Source organism: Oncorhynchus keta, chromosome 30 (genome assembly GCF_023373465.1).
Source record: "Oncorhynchus keta strain PuntledgeMale-10-30-2019 chromosome 30, Oket_V2, whole genome shotgun sequence".
Lineage (NCBI taxonomy): Eukaryota > Metazoa > Chordata > Actinopteri > Salmoniformes > Salmonidae > Oncorhynchus > Oncorhynchus keta.
The window spans coordinates 55,506,971-55,516,881 of NC_068450.1; positions in this window are offsets into that span (position 1 = coordinate 55,506,971).

Below are 9,911 nucleotides of genomic sequence, written 5' to 3' on the forward strand. Positions count from 1 at the left end.
AGGAAATAAAAGCTACAATGGTAAAGCCTGTGTGAACTTGAATGTGTGTGTGTGTGGGGGGGGGGCTGCACTTCTAACAGCATGGTCACCCATGAAGCAGAGCCTGGGATGATGGGGAGGCCAATGCCAGGGGAGCAGACTCGGGTGTGCAGAGTTTTGAAATCTGTCCCGTGTTTTGGCAAGGAGTCCATAGAGAAATGGCATTGCAGTAGTCCAGGCGGGATAACACAAAGGTCGTGAATGGGGATTTCAACAGTGGGGTCAGTAAGAGAGGGTCTCAGTCGTGATATGTTTTTGAGGTGGAAGAAGGCCGACTTTGTGATTTACTTCCCAAAAGATTCAATCAATATCATGAATGAACAGCATTAGGTCAAAATGAATGAGAAATAGTATTGGACAGAAGGAAGGCACTATTATCTGGAAAGTATGTATTTTCAATGTATCAATAACATCATTTTGATTCTCTAATCACCCTGAGAGAAGTTCCAAAACAAACCGGAATCCCAGTTTTTAATAATGTGAAAACAGAATTGGAACCAGAGCTGTGAGTTTCCTACAGTACTCTGTACTGTTTAATAATTACATAATTCAAATCAAACTTGATTCACTTGGGACGATTCATTTAAAAAATGTAGGCTTTTGTTATGCACTTTTCAGTAGTTGGTATTCAGACTAACCTTATGTAGGTGAGCAATGAGATTTGTGGGTGTGGCTCCCTTGCGTGCACTGAATACATTTTGTTCAACCCCAGAAAGCACACCCACTGAGTGGCAGACTGAATTGATCATGTAATGTGTTCGAAATAAAAATGTCTGTTCATGTATCTAAAGCGATCCCTTTAAATAATGTGTACCTTTTTAATTTGATCAGCACAGGACTAATCTAGCCTACGGAGAATGCGTTCAGATTATGGAGAACAATGAAAGATAGCCATAAAAACAAATGAATATTTGTCTGTTTCAGATCCCATGGGTAGATTAAAACCCTCTGATATTACACATTTATGGTAAAGTAAGTATTCATGAATCCTAGGTTACTTCAAGGGGAAAAAAATTAGGATTGGAGAGCTTTTATGCATAGAATAAAACTATGGTGTGTACATCAGTAGGATATAAATTAACCCTGATTGCCCGCACTGATCATGGAACTAAGTCATGCGCTGCATGTCAAGTTCAAACTATAATGATTAGGTCTGCACTCCATTATTGTTTTCCCGATTTATACGAGGCCTTCATTAAATAATATCCACTATTACTAGCGACCCTCAGTAAAAACCACAAGAACGTGACAGTGTTTACAGAGGAAACATATTAAGGTAGGCTAAACAAAAACAATAAAAGGAATTATACGAAATGTTGTGTACCAACTAAAGGGAACTAACACTAAAAGTGTTAAAAAAGTGTGGTTAATACTGACGGTCACTACCTATATAGCGGCGAAAAACATTTGACAGAAAACAAATAGTAGGAAACAGGAAAATGTCGTAGCATATAATTAAAGCGTTCAGAATACCCACAGAGAGCAATGCAAAAAAAAGGGAATTATGCGTAACGTAAAAAAAAGAGTTAACTCAGGTCTGAATTACCCCAATATAATGTTTACAAAAGTAAATCTATCACACTTCTAGAGCATGTATTATGCAGAGTTTAATTAACTTTTTTTTCAGTTGTCCAAACCCTGCCTTTTAATTTCCATTTTCTGATGCAGGTCAGCGTTTTTCGTTCCGAATCTTGTTCTGAAGGCAGCTCTGCAGAGTGGTCACTAGCTCGCACAGCCACAAAGTCATAAAATCTGATTTGACCCTAACCTTAACTTAAGACCAAAAAGCAAAAATATTTTTTTATTCATTTTTTCAATATAGCCAATTCTGACTTCGCAGCTGGCCCATCTAGAGGAAATTGATCAATTCTTCCTCAAGGACCATACTCAACCCAATAAACGTCAACCGGCTCTTCTGACAGATCTTTGTCTAAATATTTTTTATTCTGTTTTAGTCCTGTTCTCTTTCTTTGTGGACATTATTCATATGTTATAACAGCTGAGCCTTATAACTGAATCTTTTCCCACAGATAGAGCGGCCATATTCCTCTCCTGTGTGAGTCAGTTTGTGTATGGTTAGGTTCCCCTTGACCCTGAAGCTTTTCCCATAGTCACCACAGCTAAATGATTTCTCTCCTGTGTGAGTCAGTTTGTGCACGTTCAGGTGCCCCTTCTGATAGAAGCTTTTCCTCTCCTGTGTGACAGACACTACTTTTCCCAGTCACCACAGCTAAATGGCTTCTCTCCTGTGTGAGTTCCAACATGTTGGGTTAGGTTCCCTTTGCGATTAAAGCTCTTCCCACAGTCACCACAGATAAATTGTTTCTCTCCTGTGTGAATCATCATGTGCTTGGAAAGATCTACTTTGAGTTTGGAGGTCTTGCCACAAAAGGGGCAGGTGCAGGTTCCCATTGAGACACAGTCTGACATGGGCCTTCAGTTTACAGGTAGAATTGGCATTCACTGGGTCTCTTCTTGGCGAGAGTCACAAGCATCTGCAGGTCAGATTTTAGAGCAAACGTTTCACCACAGTCACAGCACCGGAGAGTTTTTATAGCTGTGTTGCTGGGTTTGAAACAGTGTTTCTCCAATGTGAGTTGTGATCCAATGGTGGGCTGGGATCTAATGTTGGGCTGCTGTCGAGTCCTATTGAGTCGCTGCTTTCAGCTGTGCTGTGGCTGGATGCATTGTTTTGATTATTTGGAGGGTCACAGGGAATGTTGAGAGCCTTATGCGGAGTCACAGTACCAAAAGGTGTGAGATTCACTTGTTTAGGGTCACACACTCTGTTCTCCACAGTCTGGATTTGAGGAGGAATCAAGGACTGAAGTGGGTCCTCCTGATCACATTCACTTGTCACACAGGGAGGAGCGAATATGGATTATTTGGTATCAAAGAGTTCTTGAAGCGGTTCTTCCTCCTGACTGGTCCCGACTTCCTCCTCTTTAATCTGTGTGGGCTCAGTGTTCTCCTGTCTTAGACGAAGGCTCCGCTCCTGCTCACAGTGCCCAGGGAGAACCTCCTCTTCAGAGACAGCAGGAGAGAGCTGCAGGAAGTCTGGAGGGAAGGAGATGAGGAGTAGAGGTTATACTTTACACATCAGGGTTGGGACGAATTCCAATTAAAAGGGGCAATCTGCAGTTCAAACAATGCCGACACCCCGTCATTGTTTTGGTTTAGAGCTGAGGGATGGGGCTCATTAAAAATGATAGTTTTGATGTTTTAAGGCTATACTGTGTTGATAACAATCACATTGTTTAGAAACTATGTGGTAAAACAAGCTTATATTTGGGGGTCTGATGGGGTACGACAGTTGAAGTAAGCTTATGATGCATTATATTAGGGTTAGTTATATTCTTCAAGATTCAATGGTGTACAAAACATTAGGAATGCTTTTTTAACAGTATAACTTTAGACCGTCCCCTCGCCCATACCCGGGCGCGAACCAGGGACCCTCTGCACACATCAACAACAGTCACCCTCGAAGCATCGTTACCCATCGCTCCACAAAAGCCAAGGGGAACCACTACTTCAAGGTCTCAGAGCAAGTGACGTCACCGATTGAAACGCTATTTAGCGCGCACCACCGCTAACTAGCTAGCAGTTTCACATCCGTCACACTTTCATAATATTGAGTTGCACCCCCTTTGCCCTCAGAACAGCCTCAATTCGTAAGGGCATTAACTCTACAAGGTGTTGAAAGCATTCCACTGGAATGCTGGCCCATGTTGACTCCAATGCTTCCCACAGTTGTGTCAAGTTGGCTGGATGTCCACACAGGAAACTGTTGAGCGTGAAAAGCCCAGCAGTGTTGCAGTTTTTGACACAAACCGGTGCACCTGGCACCTACTACCCAGTTCGAAGGCACTTAAAAGTTTTGTCTTGCCTAGTCACCCTCAATGGCACACATACACAATCCATGTCTCAAATGTCTCAAGGCTTAAAAATCCTTTATCCTGTCTCCTCCCCTTCATCTACACTGAATAAAGTGGATTCACTTTTTTTTTGCGTAGAGCTTCCTATTGGTTGAATCTGTTACTTCCCAATTGGGAAACTCATCTTTCTACAATGAGTTAGTAAGTCAGACATTTCTGAGTTTCCTAGTTTCGACTAGCACGTGAACGCAACATTATAGTAACCCCCGCTGTTACAAACCAAATGGTAGCTTAGAAGCAAGGAGAAATAACGTGCGAGTTGAGATACCTTCAAGAGATGATTCAGACAGCAGCATGATCTCATGAAGTGGAAGAGCAGGGATTCAGATGGAACTGTTAGCAGGCAAAGGTGTGCCTGCCTGTGTCTGCGAATATAGCACGGCTTGGAACGCTGCTCGTCCAATCAGCATTCAGGATCCATACAACCCATTTTACAAGTCCACGGGAAGCAGCAGGGTATGCAATGAAAAGTTAACGGGTCAGTAATTGTTTTTTACCGGAAAGCTAACCAACTAGTCAGCGATCTAGGAAACACTTTAGAGAAGAGGTTCATGTCTCTTTTTTAACTAAATTAAAACGGATATATCTCGTTATTTAAGAAAATAATAAGGTGGCCACTAACTTGGGACCATATGCCAATGAAATAGGCTAGCCGATAATAGTAGTATTTCCAAAGAAATGTCAAACATGCTAATTGCTAACCATTAGCTAAGATTTTTACGACACCATAATCACCATAATCATAATCACCATAATCAAGTGAGTTTTAGGAAAACTCAATGTCACAAAAAATACACAGCTATAGGACAAAAATTGTATCTGTTCGACAGGGGTGGATATTTCTTTTGTCTAACTTTATTGCGAAAAATGATTATGGAAATGGCATTTTTCAAATAAATTATTGCCAAATTAGGTAATAAGGTCAAGTGATGTCATCACTTATCTAACTATAAATTAGTACATTCTTGCGTTCTATCCATGCTCCCTCTTGCGGCTACCTGAGACATGAAGCAGATACACTAAATGGCCACAAGTATTTGGACACATGCTCCTCGAACATCTTATTCCAAAATCATGGGCATTAAATGGAGTTGGTCCCCACTTGTTATGCTATAACAGCCCCCACTCCTCTGGGAAGGCTTTCCACTAGATGTTGGAACATTGCTGCGGGGACGTGCTTCCATTCAGCTTCAAGAACATTAGTGAGGTTGGGCCTGGCTCGCAGTCGGCTTTCCACTTAATCCCAAAGGTGTTTGATGGGGTTGAAGTCAGGGCTCTGTGCAGGCCAGTCAAGTTATTCCACATCAATCTCGACAAACAATTTCTGTATGGACCTCGCTTTGTGCATGGAGGCATTGTCTTGCTGAAACAGGAAAGGGCCTTCCCCAAACTGTTTAAATAAAGTTGGATGCACAGAATCGTCTAGAATGTCATTGTATGCTGTAAGATTTCATTTCATTAGAACTAGGGCCTAACTCAAACCATGAAAAACAGCCCCAGACCATTATTCCTCCTCCACCAAACTTTACAGTTGACACTATGCATTGGCGCTGCTAGGGTTCTCCTGGCATCTGCCAAACCCAGATTTGTCTGTCGGACTTTCAGATGGTTAAGCGTGATTCATCACGAAAGAGTACACGTTTCCACTGCTCCAGAGTCCAATGGCAGCGAGCTTTACACTACTCCAGCCGACGCTTGGCATTGCGCATGGTGATTTTAGGATTGAGTGCCCGGCCATGGAAATCTATTTCATGAAGCTCCAGATGAACAGTTCTTGTGCGGACGTTGCTTCCAGAGGCAGTTTGATACTTGGTAGTGAGTGTTGCACCCGAGGACACAATTTTTATGGGCTATGCGCTTCAGCACTCTGCAGTTCCATACTGTGAGCTTCTGTGGCCTACCACTTCATGGCAGAGACGTTGTTTCTCCAGTAGGGCAGAAATTTGACAAACTGACTTGTTGGAAAAGTGGCATCCTATTAATAAGGTGCCACATTGAAAGTCGCTGAGCTCTCTATGGAGATTGTATGGCTGTGTGCTCGATTTTATACATCTGTCAGCAATGGGTGTGGCTATGTACCCACTAATTTGAAGGGGTGTCCACACACTTTTGTATATATAGTGTAAGCATACAGGCGGTTGCAAATGTTGGCTATTAGTGCACAATTTGCCTAAATGGATTATGGAAACACTAATCACATTTTTCTTTTGACATTCTAGCTTTTTGAGAACTTTTTTTGTGTCACTTCATTACTCCAGCTGTTTGGTAACGCCCCTTATAGGCAATTGTCGGGTGGATTTTAATTTTGTCAAACATTCTTTATTGCGACAAATTATGATGGAAACGGAGTTTTTCAAAAATTATATGCAGTGCACGTGATTTTATCACGTAACTATAAAGCTCCAGTGCATATTTTATTCTAAATGTTTACTGCATGCTAAATATATATTCTTTCAACTATATAAAATGTTTCTTTGCAGAACCAGCCTTATCCTTACTTTCAAGAATGCCTGAATTGTTCGGCCTTGCTTTTCGGGTTAGCTGGATGCACGTTTCACACAGCATGTATGTACCGTGGTGATACGTTGGAACATGCAAATTATTTGGCAGATATTAGTTAATTATTGCATTTTATCCATGCTGGCTATTGTGGAAGACCGGAGACATTAACACAATAATGGACTAAAGGACTCCAGTTGTTGCCATTCGTACAATGCACAAACAAGGCTATTGAACCTGACATTGGTGTCTGTCGTTATTCCTTTATCTAACATATCATACTGAAACAGTGCCTACGAAGGCACGCAGAGGCCAAATTGAGCTCTGAACCACATCTCACTGGACCTCTCAAATGTTGTAACGATGTGGAGGGCTTCGTGTCGCTCCGCATTGCCATGATTAGATGGCGGGAGGTCCTGTATGAACACAAACTCACTTCCTTCACAATAGTTCTGCACTGTTCAACGAAGCGCGAGAAGTATGAATGCCCTGACTTCTGCAGAGTCATTCAAGCACATTTTCCCTCTCCGATTACCTTTAACCTTTTTCTAAAGGAGGACGGAGGAGTTGATATAATCTGATTGAGAAAAGACCCAGGTTTTGCGAAAGTTGTTTGTGTGACGTCATTACGCACAGCCGTTTTTATCGACAAGACACTTGAATGGAAACGCTGCTTCCGTCGGCTCACACTTGATACATGACCATAACTTTTTCAATTAAGACATTGCAAAGGTTTATTCACAAACGTTCTCACTGCATATCTTGCGTTGACTTTTGACGTTTATGAATTGACTTTCCTCCTTCTTTCCATCTACTATCAGTGGTGGAAAAAGGTACCCAATCGTCATACTTCAGTAAAATAAAATATACTATAATAGCAAATTACTTAAGTAAAGGTTTGTCTAAAAAGTATTTTAAATATACTTCAATATCAAAAGTAAATGTAATTGCTAAAATATACTTAAGTAGCAAAAGTATAAATAATTTCAAATGCATTATATTAAGCACTATTTTCTTGTTTTTGTAATTTATGGATAGCCAGGGGCACATTCCAAAACTCAGACATAATTAACAAATGAGACTTGTGTTTAGTGAGTCTGCCAGATCAGAGGCAGTAGAGATGACATGGGATGTTCTCTTAAGTGCATAAATGGAATATTTTCATCTCCTGCTAAGCATTAAAAATGTAATGAGTACTTTTGGTTGTCTGTGAAAATGTATGGAGTAGAAAGTACATCATTTTATTTAGGAATATAGTGAAGTAAATGTTGCCATAAATATAAATATTAAAGTACAAATACCCCACCCAAAACTACTTAACTAATACTTTAAAGTATGTTTACACTATTGTCTACTACATGGTTCAGACGACCTGCTCCAATCACTCCTGGAATCTGCTTCGTCAGATAACTAGTCACAATGTCCAATGAGACTCCAGAGCTTTTATCGGTGCTTTGCTCCGAAAATCCAAACTCTCCACTTCCTGATCATTTATACAGACAGCCACAATGCCTTCTCCTTATGCTCTTTCGATAAACTGAAAATTGAAACATAACCACTCCTGGACACTGACTAACTCTACCTTTCCTAATGCCTCCTTAATTTAAGGATTGGACCCTTTTTTTTTCAATTTTCACCTAAAATGACATACCCAAATCTAACTGCCTGTAGCGCAGGCCCTGAAGCAAGGATATGCATATTCTTGATACCATTAGAAGGGAAACACTTTGAAGTTTGTGAAAATGTGAATGGCATGTAGGATAATATAACACATTAGATCTGGTAAAAGATAATGCAAAAAAAATATTTTTTTAACCATTTTTGAAATTCAAGAGAAAGGACATAATTATTCTTGCCCAGGTGCAATTTAGACTTTGGCCAATAGATCGTAGCACCGTATGTGCAAAGTTTCAGAGTTCCAGTGAAGTATTGCATATATATTCAAAATGATGTGTCAAGACTGCCCAAATGTGCCGAATTGGTTTAATCATACATTTTCAAGTTCATAATTGTGCACTCTCCTCAAACAATAGCATGGTATTATTTCACTCTAAAAGCTACTGTAAACTGTACAGTGCAGTTAGATTAACAAGAATTTAAGCTTTCTGCCCATATCAGAAATGTCTATGTCCTGGAATCTTGTTTTTGTTTCTTACAACCTCGTGCTAATCACATTAGCCTATGTTTGCTCAACCGTCCCACAGACGGGACACCGATCCTGAGGAAGTTTTAATTAACCATCCTCATGACCTCAAATGGATCTCCCAGAAATAGATCATTGTCGATACAAGACAAAAAACGGATGTAGAAGCCTACACGAGAAATAACTTGTAATATTGGTAATACACTGGGGCAGCCAGGGGCGGACTTAGTGATTTGGAGGCCCCAGGCAGTGTCCAGTTTAAGCCCCCTGTCATGACGTGGCCCTCCTAGGGTATAGCGAGTGCCTTCCCCCGCTCTCCCTCTTACACCTAGCTTCTGTTATCTCAGGTAATACATTCCTGGAGGAGACTCTCTCATGCAATATAGAGAGAGGGTTCACAGTAGAACAAAGGAACTTATTCTACCTCACAGAACTTGAGAACTGAACAGTGTCCATGTTTTGGAGAATGTGTAAACGTCGGTGGAGAATCCAGCTACGACCGATCCATTTTGTGTAATGTTTGTGACCTCATGAGACAATACAGCCACATTACCATAACTCTGTTTATACAAGAGTCTCCATTATGAGTTTTGCATCTAATTATTGTATAAAATGAATGAGTAAAGATTAAACTATTTGTGAAATTATGTAATGTGATTTTAAACTGTTTAATGAAAGAGAATCCAATTCCCTTTAAAGTTTAACTGAGTCATTGGCCCGCCCCATGAGCACAGACATTGATCTGGCATCATGGGACAGCCCTTTACTGCCGTTCCGAATATAAACCCCATCTGGAGAAGCCCACTTCAGACCAAGCGTACCTCGATTACCAAGAGGGCTAAGGTTTGAGTAGAGACCATGCATTCCTCAGTTGTTAAATTCCTGACCAAACCACGGAGCATTGGCTACACTGGTGGAAATGGTTCAACTCAGACTATTGATACAGACAGAATAAGAGCAAATCTTCGATACTAATTACTAGTCTGCAGCTAGAATTTATGTCGACTGAATGCGAAGACCGACAACCGCCAAAACATATATTCTATAAGAACATTTCTGAATGGCACTCTGAAGTATCCATTCTAACCACAAAAGACTCCAGTGAGGCAAAGAGAATTTCAGATGAACTTTCCAACAGAATGACGGACGATTCCAACAGAGATCATGACGACACACTGAGCGTAAATATATATATTGATTGCAATTATTCCTGAATGAGTGAGTGTTCATGTGCAAAGGATTAGCATTTAAATTATTATAATTATCAACTGTGTAGTGACTTTTGTCTTTCACGC